Source organism: Procambarus clarkii, chromosome 35 (genome assembly GCF_040958095.1).
Source record: "Procambarus clarkii isolate CNS0578487 chromosome 35, FALCON_Pclarkii_2.0, whole genome shotgun sequence".
NCBI classification, from domain to species: Eukaryota; Metazoa; Arthropoda; class Malacostraca; order Decapoda; family Cambaridae; genus Procambarus; species Procambarus clarkii.
The window spans coordinates 35,353,242-35,368,650 of NC_091184.1; the positions used below are offsets into that span (position 1 = coordinate 35,353,242).

A 15,409-nucleotide genomic window follows, 5' to 3' on the forward strand; every position below is an offset into this window, starting at 1 on the left:
CAATCAACAAGATTCGGAAGACACAAATGGAAATATGTTCAATTTTACAAGAACAGCGCACATTCGGGGAGATATAGAGGGCGATAGCCTTGTCCCCGGTACTGCAATGACAGTGACATCGCTAGTGAACACAGTGACAGCACCAGTGAACACTTGGATAACGAACAAGGAAATGACCGGGTGGAGATGGATTGGACATATAATCAAAGGAAAAGGAACTGTCTCCATCACTGCTGCCGATGAGGCCCCCTGGTGGCCAAGATTGGAACGAGTCACACAGCGCCCCTAGCGGCAAAGATGGGAACGAGTCACACAGCGCCCCTGGCGGCAAAGATTGGAACGAGTCACATAGCGCCCCTGGCGGCAAAGATTGGAACGAGTCACATAGCGCCCCTGGCGGCAAAGAAACCGCAAAATGAATGCTCAAAATGAAGAAAAACTCGCAATAAAACAGTAAAACTGCATTGAAATTTGTAATAGACTTAATAACACAATATAATGGGTCAATGACCACCAAATCAACGTCAAGATTGCAGGCGAGGAGTCACAATAACGTGGCTGAAGTATGTTGACCAGACCACACACTAGAAAGTGAAGAGACGACGACGTTTCGGTCCGTCCTGAACCATTCTCAAGTCGATTGTGTGGTTTGGTCAACGTTAAGATTCAGTGGCTATAAGTTCTCCCTGTCATGTACTGAAGGAAAACGGGGCTTCATTACATTTGCGAGTAGCAATGTACTGTAGCGAGTAAGCTAATACTCTTGAGGGAGAGACGAAACGAATCCATATGCCACACTGGGACACCTTCATGGAGAAAACTTCAGAGGACATTTCAGCCATTCTTGTTAAATCATGAACAGGAAGTCATCGCCTGTAAGTAATCGTTTCCGTTGCTGGCTTCTTGCATCCCGCCCAGGCCGCGCGAAGAGCCAGATTTACAGAATGTTTACAGAAGCAGGGCGGGTGTGCTACGAGCACCATTTCTTGTTAATTTCACCCACGAAATTTGGAGACCTGAAGGAGTCTGCAGTAGCGCTATCTATGGCATTGATGGACGTGGTATCTCGGCATTTTCGCCATACAAACAGGCAGTATCAATATCCGGGGACACCAGAACCCGGGGGCATGTACTAATGGACTTGGAAGGGGGACATAACATGCCATCTTCCGAACTGGATCCACACAGAGACGAATGATCACGCAGCAGCTACACTAGGCGCTCTGTCCCAGCAGATAAGATCAAGATGACCTCACCGAGCTTCGCAAAAGTCAGGTCCCATCAAGAGTCAGAGCTGTGAGATTCTTGAACCACCATTTAATACTGCACATACCATGGCGGGTATGTGCAGTCGCAGGGCGGGTATGTGCAGTCGCAGGGCGGGTATGTGCAGTCGCAGGGCGGGTATGTGTTGTCGCAGGGCGGGTATGTGCAGTCGCAAGGCGGGTATGTGCAGTCGCAGGGCGGGTATGTGCAGTCGCAGGACGGGTATGTGTTGTCGCAGGGCGGGTATGTGCAGTCGCAGGGCGGGTATGTGTTGTCGCAGGGCGGGTATGTGCAGTCGCAGAGCGGGTATGTGCAGTCGCAGGACGGGTATGTGTTGTCGCAGGGCGGGTATGTGCAGTCGCAGAGCGGGTATGTGCAGTCGCAGGACGGGTATGTGTTGTCGCAGGGCGGGTTACCCCTGCAACTGCAGAACTCCATCCAACATCAGTCCGCTCCTCTGCCACGTAATAAGAACTCAGTCCAACGGAGTGTAAGGTAAAGATTAAATCTCATTTCCGATTCAATTTTTATTATAAACCAGATAGCAAACATTCATTCAGTACGTAAACTCAGGTACAGTAAATTGCAAAGAAAAGGCTCTGGAGAAGACAATTTCCTTCTCAATCTTTAATTTAAAAGAGATAAATAAAGGCCACTATGATCAAAGTGTAGAGTATCAGCCATGTCGAGTTATGGGTGTTTCTTTGGTACTCAGCCCTCGCTCTCTCCCTCCTGGTGGGTGAACACCCCTGGGGCACTCCCCTCCTGCCGCGACCTGCCCCCATGGCACTTTCGATGCTGTGTAGCTCCTGGCCTTTGTGTAGCTCCAGACTTTATTGAAGCCCCTGGTCTTAATGTAGCCCCAGACCTTCACGTAGCCCCAGACCTTCTTGTAGCCCCCAGACCTTCACGCAGCCCCAGACCTTCACGTAGCCCCAGACCTTCACGTAGCACCAGACCTTCACGTAGCCCCAGACCTTCACGTAGCCCCAGACCTTCACACAGCCTCAGACCTTCACGTAGACCCAGACCTTCACGTAGCCCCCAGACCTTCACGTAACCCCAGACCTTCACGTAGCCCCAGACCTTCACGTAGCCCCCAGACCTTCACGTGACTATCGGCAGGACACGTGGAAGATCTCCACACAGAGTATAACGCAACAGGATAATATCCCCGAGCTAAGATACGAGGGTTATAAATTCTTCGAACTCAAATGGCGCCAGATAATATACGAGGAGACACTCAAGTAACCTGGAGTGGGATTGGGCTAAGTGAGTGAGCGGCCGGTCCAGTGGTAAATGGTGGCCCGGAGGAAATGACCTGTACCGGATACGGCAGGCCCGCGCTCCACGTGAAGACAGCTGTGGCTGATGCTAGGCTGTGTCAGTGCTAGTAGCTCGGTCACCGCGTGTCTGCGGGTCACTCTCAGGCTGCTGGTCTCTGAAGGTAAGTTGATAGATAGTCACTTGTTTTCAGGTGTTTGCTCGCACGGGTGGGACATGTTTGGCTCCTCCTCTTACGAGTCAAGTATCGAATGTATTGTTTTGGGGTCCACCCACAGGGTCATTGCCTGCGCTTGTGTTGGGCGTTAAGCACTTGTTTTCCCGTCCCATTACGGGGCGTTGGACTTGCAGGACTTGCGTCCTGTCCCTCGCGCAGGTGCTGCTCAGTGTGGGATTGGCGACAAACAGACGTATTCAAATGTGTTTAAGAAAAGTTTATTCGGGATTCTAAGGACTTTGAAGCTGGGTTAAATTTTGTTAGGCTTCTTCAGGTTAGTTCAAGCAGGTAAAATTCTAAACTGGAATGTTTATAGAGAAACATTCTGAATATTGGTTGATTAGTTCAGAATTGTTTGTTATGCACTCTCCTTGCATTGTTTAAAGCGTTCTCATTGGCCAGATTCAGGAAGCAGTTACGCAAGTACTTACGAACCTGTGCATCTTTCCTCAATCCTTGACGGCTTTGGTTACATTTATTAAACAGTTTACAAGCATGAAAACGTCCCAATCAACTGTTGTTATTGTTATAAACAGCCTCCTGGTGCTTCGGCGCTCATTAACTGTTCAATAATAGTAAACAAAGCCGCCAAAGATTGAGAAAAGATGTACAGGTTCATAAGTACTTGCGTAACTGCTTCGTGAATCTGGCCCTTAAGGCCTCATAGCACAAAGGGACTCGCCGCACTGACATCCCACCTCAACCACATATTAATATTAAACAGTCTTTCTTTAGTTAGCTTAATAAACTTTTCTTACGTTTATGCGATTTAAATCGACTTAAAATCTCATTCTTTAAAGAGTTTGCTTTGATAACTAATCCCTACTACACCACGTGAGGTCGGCTCTGTCTATTTGAGAACCGTATCCAAATTATCATTCTTCCGTCACAACTAAATGTATCAAGAATATTTTGATATTGGTGATCGGGATTAGTGGTCAATTTAGCAATATCCAAGACTGTGGCAGTAGTGATCAACTAGTGAGACGTTGTTGTTGTTATTGTTGCAAAATTAGTGATTCTGTAGTAGCTTGTTGGGCTTTGCGTGCCCTAGCGGTCAGACTTATTATGTAGAGAAGCAATTGTTGTGTGTTTAACTCGCCCTCGGGGGGTAGGGGGAGGGTGGGGATGTTGCTTTAAGGGGATAGAATACCCTCCTTATCCCCTCCCGACCCTGTGGCTGTTTTTTTCGATCAACCAGCCACTATAGGAGGATTGAATGCTCTCCCGGCGCTGACGTAGTACATGTGAAGGATCTCGCCAAGAGTGAGTGAAATCTGAGTAGTGTCGTAAAATGTTTTTATGATCTCTCTCTCTCTGTCTCTCTCTCTCTGTCTCTCTCTCTCTCTCTCTCTCACTCTCTCTCTCTCTCTCTCTCTCTCTCTCTCTCTCTCTCTCTCTCTCTCTCTCTCTCTCTCTCTCTCTCTCTCTCTCTCTCTCTCTCTCTCTCTCTCTCTCTCTCTCTGAGAACAAGAGACTTGGAGTTGGTCCCGATATTGATTAGCGAGGGAAAATTCCCAATAAATCTGATACAGTATCCCAATAAATGTGATACAGTCGACTGCTGATTGTTTGTGCCTGTTTTAGTCTATTTTTTGTAGTCTTTATGTAATCCCGACTTTTATCATTGATTGTTTTCCTGATCGTCCTCTATTAATTATTCTGTCATTAGGCAAGACAAGTAAGGATGAGCACACAATACGTCGTTGAAAATGTTCATTTCTGAAAATGAATCGTTCACAACACGTGTATAAATGTTGCAGCCAGATGCACTAGCTAGGTCCTTCAATCCACACAGAAATCACAATAGCATGATACATCAAATGAACAAATTTATCATCAGTCCAGATCATCCTGGAGGTAAGTTCGAACCCTCATCACGGCCCATGTGGATTTGTTAACTAGCTAGGTGTCTAGGGAGGGTGGCACATCACCTAGAGACCTAGATGCTAAGGGGCGTAAACCTGTGTAGCGTCCTACTACTAGCACGTCACAACTATGATGTAGAGCTCACCACTATTTTGGGAATTCCTGTCCACGGTGTTATCTAGAGTTGGTAGATAAAATTCCAGATAGAGCTGCGCTTGTAGTGAGAAACACAGTTAATGTGCGTGGTTCAGTGTTGTATGTGCAATATGGACCAAGTCACCTGTTGCAGTGTCTGTGTAACACCGTAAGGTGTTTGGTTCAGTTTTATTTAATACATACATAGAGATACATGAGTCACAGACAAGGATTTGAGAGGCGCCAGTTTGTCGGCCTGAGACTCACACCTCTAAGCGTTAATGATCCCCAAGTGACCTGAGGTCAGATCAACACTTACCAAGTCACGTGTTGCAGTGTCTGCAACACTTACCAAGTCACATATTGCAATGTCTGCAACACAGAAAACACGTGACTGGTCAGGGTACACAAAGTACCCAATAACATACCACACAAGTAAGCTACTCTACAAGCCTCTACCTCAAGAACAAACTACAACACAAAAGCTGTGATATGGGACGGCCTGGTAGATGTGTTCCTTTCTATGAACAGAACAATTTCCATCTTCCTACTACCCGAATTACACATAATTATGGAACAAATTCCGCCAATTGGCTGGTGACTTCCCGCCAAACACACACCGAAACTACGACGTTAGTACAACATTCGAACAAGTTTTAACACCTCCTAACCAGTTATAACAAACCAATATAGAAAGTTATAACAATGTTCTAATACGTCATAAGCACGTTAAGCCAAGATGTACCAACTTTATTACAAGTTGTAGCAAGCGGAAAATAGAGACAGTTTCGGTTTGTGTTTCCAGGGTTAAATATGTCGACACTTGAACGAATCAGAGATCTGGTAAAGGAATTATTGAAGCATAATAACTATTAAAATGATAGACTCTTCGTATTGCTTCAGATAACTGTACGTATGAAAGGCAGTTTCAGCTTGCAAACTTCAAATTAAAATAACTCAAAATTTCAAGAAAAGTAAAATTTCAGAGACGCAAAAATATATTTGTTGGTTACATAGAGATGTGTAAATGATAAATTCACATATCAATAACAAGACTTTTCTGGATATTTCAACACAATCACATCTGTACCAAAAATTGAATGCGTAGAACTTTATAATTAAAATTTTAATTTGATTCCACAATACTCCAAAGATCCTTTTATTCCAGTGTCAGTACAATGATTACAACAAAATCAATTATTTTGTTTATTTTAATACTGATAAATACACAGAAATCACAATAGCGTGATGCATCAAATGAACAAATCCACAAGGGCCGTGACGAGGATTCGAACCTATGTCCGAGATCATCCCAGACTCTGCCTTTATTGACTGAGCTACGACATGGTCAAAATATATGTCACGGCCCTTGTGGATTTGTTTAATTTGATACTGATAAGGTTAGTAGCGGACTCTATAATCGCCCAGCTGTGAGAACAGGACGGGTTTTCCCGTGAGGTAACATTATGAAACCTGTTAAGAACGAACCCTGTACAGAACGAACCTTCGGCGCTCCAAACCAAGTAGACTTTTCATAAGGGTGAAAAATATCATCTCAAACGTTGATCAAATTACAATTTGAGACAATTACAAACCTGAACAATAAATAGCATATCTCCACTCCACTAGCATATTGCTTCAGATAACTGTACGTATGAAAGGCAGTTTCAGCTTGCAAACTTCAAACTAAAATAACTAAATAGCTTATCTCAAACTAAATAGCATATCTCCACTCCACTAGCATATTGCTTCAGATAACTGTACGTATGAAAGGCAGTTTCAGCTTGCAAACTTCAAACTAAAATAACTAAATAGCTTATCTCAAATTAAATAGCTTATCTCAAATTAAATAGCATATCTCCACTCAACTAGCATATTCCTTCCGATAACTGTACGTAAGAAAGGCAGTTTCAGCTTGCAAACTTCAAACTAAAATAACTCAAAATTTCATGAAAAGTAAAATTTCAGAGAATCAAAAATATATTTAATGGTTACATAGAGATGTGTAAATGATAAATTCAAATATCAATAACAAGACTTTTCTGGATATTTCAACACAATCACATTTGTACCAAAAATTGAATGCGTAGAACTTTATAATTCAAATTTTCATTTGTTTCCACAATACTCCAAAGATCCTTTTATTCCAGTGGCAGTACAATGATTACAAAATCAATTATTTTGTTTAATTTGATACTGATAAATACACAGAAATCACAATAGCGTGATGCATCAAATGAACAAATCCACAAGGGCCGTGACGAGTAAACCAAGTAGAATTTTCATAAGGGTGAAAAATATCATCTCAAACGTTGATCAAATTTCAATTTTAGACAATTACAAACCTGAACAATAAATAGCATATCTCCACTCCACTAGCATATTGCTTCAGATAACTGTACGTATGAAAGGCAGTTTCAGCTTGCAAACTTCAAACTAAAATAACTAAATAGCTTATCTCAAATTAAATAGCATATCTCCACTCCACTAGCATATTCCTTCCGATAACTGTACGTAAGAAAGGCAGTTTCAGCTTGCAAACTTCAAACTAAAATAACTCAAAATTTCATGAAAAGTAAAATTTCAGAGAATCAAAAATATATTTAATGGTTACATAGAGATGTGTAAATGATAAATTCACATATCAATACCAACACTTTCTGGATATTTCAACACAATCACATCTGTACCAAAAATTGAATGCATAGAACTTTATAATTCAAATTTTAATTTGTTTCCACAATACTCCAAAGATCCTTTTATTCCAGTGTCAGTACAATGATTACAAAATCAATTATTTTGTTTAATTTGATACTGATAAATACACAGAAATCACAATAGCGTGATGCATCAAATGAACAAATCCACAAGGGCCGTGACGAGTAAACCAAATAGAATTTTCATAAGGGTGAAAAATATCATCTCAAACGTTGATCAAATTTCAATTTTAGACAATTACAAACCTGAACAATAAATAGCATATCTCCACTCCACTAGCATACTGCTTCAGATAACTGTACGTATGAAAGGCAGTTTCAGCTAGCAAACTTCAAACTAAAATAACTAAATAGCTTATCTCAAATTAAATAGCTTATCTCAAATTAAATAGCATATCTCCACTCCACTAGCATATTCCTTCCGATAACTGTTCGTAAGAAAGGCAGTTTCAGCTTGCAAACTTCAAACTAAAATAACTCAAAATTTCATGAAAAGTAAAATTTCAGAGAATCAAAATTATATTTAATGGTTACATAGAGATGTGTAAATGATAAATTCACATATCAATAACAAGACTTTTCTGGATATTTCAACACAATCACATTTGTACCAAAAATTGAATGCGTAGAACTTTATAATTCAAATTTTAATTTGTTTCCACAATACTCCAAAGATCCTTTTATTCCAGTGGCAGTACAATGATTACAAAATCAATTATTTTGTTTAAGGTGGCATATCAATGTAAAATTAAAAGTGGTTCAATTTGCTTATAAATTTTTTTATGAAATGGTTATAGAAAGGGCTGCAGCTGGTCCAAGTTTCATCATCACACCCTAAACAGAAAAGGAGAAAAAAAATAAACAACGAATTATGCAACGAATTTTCAAATAGTTTCAGGGAACACATGTGTCAACTAAAATCATTTCTATAACACTCAGATATTAAATTAAGCACATAATAAAGGATTCTAGTGATCAGTTTTATCAAAAAAGTGTTTAGTGCAACAATATAATTTTTCAAAGTTACCCTTCTAAAAAAATATGCAATATGTGATATTTATAAATTTTTATAAAATCAACAAATAGACTTTGGTCTAAAATGTCTACTAGATTCTGTAGAAGCACAAACGCTACATATAAGGTGTAATTTGCATGTAAATTGATTAATAAATGAAAGCTCTGAAGTAGTTTGAAGGTTTAAATTACTTTTCCAGAGTAAAATAAAGATCCAAGTTCGGCCACCTGTAGCTGAGCTTGACTTCGACAGATTTCGTTCATAATTGGCACCCTTGCAGATACGCATCCATTGAGCAAGGTGTGCAAGTTTCATGCAAATCCCCCCCTCCCCGCTCAGCTCGTTGTCGCCGTGTGGGGGCTTAGTGGGCGGCTGCCGGAGTGTGATGCTTCTTGGGACAGTCCTCTGTCCTTTTCTAGCCTTGTGCTCCTGCTGCCGTCCTCTCCAATTCTGCTGGGCATCTTTTCCTTTTCCTTCTGTTTCGTTTTTCTCCCCCCTCTTCTCCTATCTGCTTGCCGTTTCCTGCCGACCTTTTGCTCGTTCTGGTTCTTCCCTTGGACTTCTTCTATTTTGACGCCCGGGTGCTTGAGGAGGCATACTCATGCACCCGTAGAACTGCAGTACCCGACGTCGAGAGCGAGGGGAACCTTTTATTGTCAATCCCCACTTCGTCACTGAACCCGATCTCGACGGACTGTCGGTTTCTTAAGGTGGCGTTTGTGGGGCGTATACTCACGACGCACCCCTAGGAGGCCCCGACAAGATCGGCGATAGCTTCTTGTTGCGTGTCCTGCCTCTAATTGTGGCTCCATGGTGGGTGTGGGGGCACATTCGTGAGTGAATTCTTCTTTCGTCAAGATGATAACCCCTGTTTCGGCTTCTTCTGGTTTACCTTCTCAGGCTCGTGGGGTGGGCGACCAAGCCCCCGAGTCGGTCCGTATTGGAAGACCGGGCTCTGTAGCCTCCGCTGCATTGGGCCCCGACCTTGCTCCTCCTTTGGCCTCTCTGACTCCTTCCTCTGGCTCCCCTCCCTCCTCTGTGGTTGGGTCGAGCCCCAAGCCCCCAGTGGTGACTACCTCGTCCCCTGGCGCGGCTCCTTCTCTAGTTGTAACTACTGCGCCTTTTAACCCCTCTCTCTCCGGGGGTTCTCACCGCCGTCCTCGTCACGGCCGCCCTCGCTCGATTCCTTCCAGTTCTGCTACCTATCAAGCCTTGTTTGGTCCCGCTTCGTGGGCCAAATATTTTGATCTCCTCCCTCTTGATTCTGCGCCTCCTGACGATTTCTCCCTCCATCGACATCTCATTGATTCCGTGGATGCCTCCATTACTTTCAACCCCACTCGTCTCGGTACACGTGTCGTTGCTGCTCCTTCTCAGGATGCTGCTTCCCGCTTGGCTGCCTTATCCTGCCTTGGCGAGACCCCCGTTCGGGTCTCGAAGAACGCTCAGTTGAATGCCAGTGTTGGCACTATTTTGCTCCCGCCCCATGTTGCGACCGGTGTTCGGGACCTGCGCGACTGCCACGACGATATTCGACATACCCTCGCTGCCCAGGGCCATTCTATTCTCCAGGTGGACACGTTTACTCGTCCTCCTCGTGGTAGTCGCCGTCAACCCCTCCGGGTTGTGAAGATTACCTTTGATGGTAGGACCCTTCCACCCTCTGTCATTCTTGCTGGTGCCAGGTGCTCTGTCCAGGAGTACATTCCTTCTCCTCGGCTCTGCAACAAGTGCTGGAGGTTTGGGCATGGTGCCCTCCGCTGCTCCGGGACTGTCTCTCTCTGTCCTTTGTGTGGTGGCGAAGGTCACTTTAAGTCGGAGTGCGCTTCTCCCCAGGCTCGTTGCCTCAACTGCGGTGAGGCCCATCCTACCTTCTCCCGTGCGTGTGTCCATTACAAGCTTGAGGCAGCCGTCCTCAACTTGAAGCACCGGGAGCGTTTATCTTTTCCTGAGGCGAGGCGCCAGGTTCGCCGGCTCCCGCCTTATGCTAATATCTCTTATGCTCGCGTGTTGCGCTCTTCCTCTCCTCGTCCTTCCCGCCTTCCTCAGACTCACAACCGTTTCCGGGCCTTGGACCCTGATGCGCCCACTGCCCCCTCCTCTGTCCCTTTGGGTTCTCTCCCGAAGGATCCTCCTCCTGGTCCTCTGTCTGGGGTTCCCCTTCTTTCTACCCGGTCTGTCGTGTCTTCTGTGTCTTCTTCCTCGTCCCCCTCCGGTCCTCCTTCCCATCCTCTTCCTCCATCTATCGGCTCTCCCCACCGCCTGTCGGTGCGGGCGGATGTCCATCGCTCTCCTAACGGCCGTCGTGTGTGCTCTCGTTCGGCTTCTCCTGTTGAGACACTGGAATCCGTTGCCCGGTACGTAGTTGCTGGGACACCGGTCTCTTTAAGTCAGAAGCGTAAGCCTGGCTCCTCTCCATCCTCTTCCCCGGCGGGTAAGAAGGCTTCGCTTTCTTCCTCAGCTCCTCCTTCTGGCTCTGTTGCTCCTTCCCCTTCCGTTTCAGTGCTTGCGCACCCTGTTCCTGCTATGGAGGTTTCTTTGGCCCCTGCTTCCCTTTCGGTTGCTGCTCTTGCTGGGGTGCGCTCCCCTCTTTCTACTCCCCCTCTTCCTGCTGCTGTCCTTGACTGCTCCTCTCCGTTGTCTCCTCCTCTTCCTCCTCCTCCTCCGGACCCTGCCCGCCCACCTCTGATCTGTTCTCCCGTTTCCTTCCCTCCGTCTTTGCTCAGTTTACCCATGCCCCCTAACCCTGACTTTGCTGACCCTGATATTCTTTAACGTGCTCTGTTGCTCTTTCGCCTTTGTTTCTTCCTTGTTCTCTGTTTTTGTCCTTTCTCTTCTCGTCGTTGTCCATTCTTCAATGGAACGTTCGAGGTTATTACGCCAATTTCCTCGAACTCCAACTTCTGATTTCGCGGTTTTCGCCCCTTTGTGTCTGTCTCCAGGAGCCGATGCTTGGTGCTCGTCCTGGTCGTTTTCGTGGCTATTCCTTTCTCTCCCCCCCCCCCCAGCCATTGCTGGGGCTTCTAATTCTTCTGCTCTCTTGATTCGGGCTGATGTTCCCTTTGTTCCTTTACTTTTTCCTTCGCCTCTCCATTGTTCTGCTGCTCGTATCTTTGTGGGGAAATGGTACACAGTTTGTTCCATTTATCTCCCCCCGAGTGTCCCGCTCTCTCTTCCTGATTTGAAACACCTCCTAGACTCCTTGCCGGAACCTGTGCTCCTGCTGGGTGACTTCAATTGTCGTCATTCTCTTTGGGGTGACGTTCTGACGAATACCCGGGGTCGCCTCCTTGAGCCGTTTCTCCTCTCTTCTTCCCTGTCTCTTCTGAATTCTGGTGAGCCCACTCATTTGGACTCTCGGACTCGCACCCTTTCTTGTCTTGATCTTTCTCTCTGCTCTTCTTCTCTTTACTTAGGTTTCACGTGGCAGGTTCTTGATGACCTCCATGGAAGTGATCATTTCCCCATCCTTGTTTCCTTTTTCTCTTTTCGCCCTTCCCTCTCTTTCCCTAGGTGGCAGTTTGCTAAGGCGGACTGGACCCTATTTTCCCTCAGTGCTACTCTCTCTGACCTCTCCCTTCTGCCCCTCTCTCGCGCTCTCCTCCTTTTTCATGACACTGTCTTCAACGCTGCCCTCCGCTCTATTCCTCGCTCTTCCTCTCGGGGTCCACGGAAGTGCGTTCCTTGGTGGAATGCGGACTGTGCTCGGGCTGTCCGCTGTAAGCGTGCAGCCTGGAAGAGGCACCGCCGTAGGCAGACGACCAATTCTTTTCTTTTCTTTCGGAAAGCGAGTGCGGTGGCCCGTAGGGCCATCCGTACGGCTAAACGTGAATGTTGGGCATCTTATGTCTCAACAATTACGTCCGAAACCCCTCTGGCCCAGATCTGGAAGCGTATCCGCAAGATAGCGGGTAAGTTCGTTCCCGATGTTTCACCGGTCCTTCACCTCCATGATACTCTTGTGGCGGACCCGTTGCAGGTCGCTTCCGAACTGGGTTCCCACTTTTCTTCTGTTAGCTCTGGTCTTCATCTTCCCCAATCTTTCCTTCTTCGTAAACCTGTCCTTGAGTCTCGTCCTTTAGATTTCTGCACTCATCTTCAGCTTCCCTATAATGATCCCTTCTCTCTCTCTGAACTTCGTTCTGCCCTGGCCCTCTGCGGTTCTACGGCGGCGGGCTCTGATGGTATTCATTATGAGATGCTTCGCCATCTCCCTCCGAGCACGTCTCAGTATTTACTGGGTCTGTATAATCGGATCTGGGAGTCGTCGTCAGTCCCTGGGGACTGGCTCGATGCCGTTGTCCTCCCTGTTCGCAAACCGGGGTCTCTGGGTACTTCCCCTAAGGACTTTCGCCCTATTGCTCTCACAAGTTGTGTCTGCAAACTCTTTGAACGTATGGTTAACAATCGTCTGATGTGGTTCCTGGAACACCATCACCTCCTCTCCCCTTCTCAATTTGGTTTCCGCAAGTGCCGCAGCACGACAGATGTCCTGGTGAACTTGGAGGTCTATATTCGTTCTGCTTTTGCTGCGAAGACCTCCGTTGTTGCCGTCCTTTTTGACCTAGAAAAGGCTTACGACACCACTTGGCGTTATCATATCCTATCTCAACTTCATTCTTTTGGCCTTCGTGGTCATCTCCCTCTCTTTCTTCGCAGCTTCCTCTCTCGTCGTTCCTTTCGGGTGCGCCTTGGTACCGCTCTCTCTCCCTCTTTTCAGCAATACGAAGGTGTGCCCCAGGGTAGTGTTCTGAGCACTACTCTTTTTCTGGTTGCCCTCAATGGTCTTCTTTCCTCTCTTCCTTCTGGTGTCTTCTCCGCTCTCTATGTCGATGATCTTACCCTTTGTTGTCAGGGTGATGATTCGCCTCTCCTTCAACGCCGGCTTCAACTTGCAATTGATGCCGTGTCGTCTTGGGCCACAGGTCATGGCTTCAAGTTCTCTACTTCTAAGACTTGTGCCATGACTTTTACGCGGAAACGGGTTGTTCTTCGTCCCTCTTTGTCACTTTATGGTCATCCCCTTGAATACAAAGATTCCGCGAAGCTTTTGGGGTTATTCCTTGACACTCGTTTGTCTTGGTCTCCCCATATCTCTTACCTCCGTGTTGAGTGCTCTAAGGCCCTTACCCTCCTTCGGGTCTTGTCCCATACTTCTTGGGGGGCAGATAGGCGCACTCTCCTTGCTTTACATTCCTCTCTCGTCCTGTCTAAGCTCGATTATGGTTGCCCTGCTTACTCGTCTGCTTCTCCTTCTACTCTTCGCCGTCTTGATGCTTTGCACCATACTGGGTTGCGCCTCAGTTCTGGTGCCTTTCGTTCGACTCCCATCCTTAGCTTGTATGTTGACACTGGCTTCCTGTCTCTCCAGGACCGCCGTGATCGCTACTGTCTTCGCTATCTTGCGCGGTCCGTGCAACATCCTTCCTCTCGCCTCTGTCGTGCTTTAACTTTTACCCCTCCTGCGGTTCCTGTTCCTCTTCACCACCTCCCTCTTTCTGTCCGGTTATCTCGCCTACAGGATTCTCTTTCCGTTCGTATTTCTGATGTTTCTCCTCGTGTTGTTCCTTCTTTGCCCCCGTGGAGGGTCCCTCTTCCGCGGTTTTGTACATCCTTGACCCGTATCACTAAAGCTTTTACCCCTCCTACGGTTCTAAAACGCCTTTTCCTCGAGCACTTTTCTTCTCACTCCCGCTCCGTTTCTGTCTTCACCGATGGGTCTAAGTCAGCGGACGGTGTTGGCTACTCTGTTGTTTTTCCTGATCGCACTTATATGTGTCGCTTGCCTCCGGAGACTAGTATCTTTACAGCGGAACTTTATGCTATTCTCTATGCTCTTCGTCTCCTGCTTTCTCGTTGTCAGTCTTCCTTTGTGGTTGTTGTTGACTCTCGTAGTGCCCTCATGGCTCTCGGGTCCTTTAATCCGGTTCATCCAGTAGTTGTCGAGATCCAGCATTGGCTGTTTCTCGTTCACAGTAAATTTAAGTCGGTTGAGTTTTGTTGGGTTCCCAGCCATATTGGTGTGTCTTTAAATGAGCGTGCAGATGCTGCTGCCAAGGAAGCTGTCCGCTCTTGCCCCATCTCTCGCAAAGGCATTCCGTATTCCGACTTTTACCCGGTTATCCATTCCTCAGTCCTTACCCGTTGGCAGCCTTCTTGGTTGTCTGTTACTGGTAACAAGCTACGTACTCTTAAATGTTGTGTTTCCTCGTGACCGTCCTCCTTCCACCGTAACCGGCGGTGGGAAACAGCTCTGGCGAGGTTGCGTATGGGCCATACTCGCTTAACCCATGGTCACTTGATGGAGCGCCGCCCTGCTCCTTATTGTCCTAGTTGCATTGTCCCTCTTACGGTCGTGCATGTCCTTCTTGAATGTCCTGACTTCCAGGACGAGCGTGAGTCTTGCTTTCCGACCGCCTCTCGCGGTCACCTGTCCCTCGATAGAATTCTTGGTGACTCGGATACTTTTGATATCGTTCGCCTTATGCGTTTTTGTTCCCGTATTGGCATCCTTGGTGATATTTAGCGCCCTCTGATTATTTTGCGTATTTGATGGTGCTACATAGCCTTCCCGGTTTGGTGCCTTCTTTTGATAATTACTTACTTACTTCATGCAAATCCCTTGATAACAAACGAGAAACAAATATTGGCCAAAAAGAAAAAAAAGAAAAAAAGAAAAAAAAAAAATTTAAATATAAATATATTGCACATACATATTACAATTATTACAAGAGTTTGTGCTTCTACAGCACATAGTAGACATTTTAGTTGACACGTGTTCCCTGAGATTATTTGAGAATGTTGAACATTCGTTGCATAATACGTTGTGTATTTTTTTTCTCCTTTTCTGTTTAGGGTGTGATGGTGAAACTTGGACCAGTTGCAGCCCTTTCAATAACCATTTCA

At 45.9% G+C, this 15,409-nt stretch overlaps 1 protein-coding gene across 1 annotated transcript in view; it reads left to right on the forward strand.

Moving 5' to 3' along the window:
- The first annotated feature begins 2,576 nt into the window (after nt 1-2,576).
- The window catches only part of LOC123768434 (integrin alpha-8), a 125,782-nt gene continuing 112,949 nt past the window's right edge, over nt 2,577-15,409 (forward strand). Inside the window, 1 exon segment of the mRNA XM_069336024.1 lies at nt 2,577-2,713. The gene's annotated coding sequence lies outside the window, so the exon portion shown is untranslated.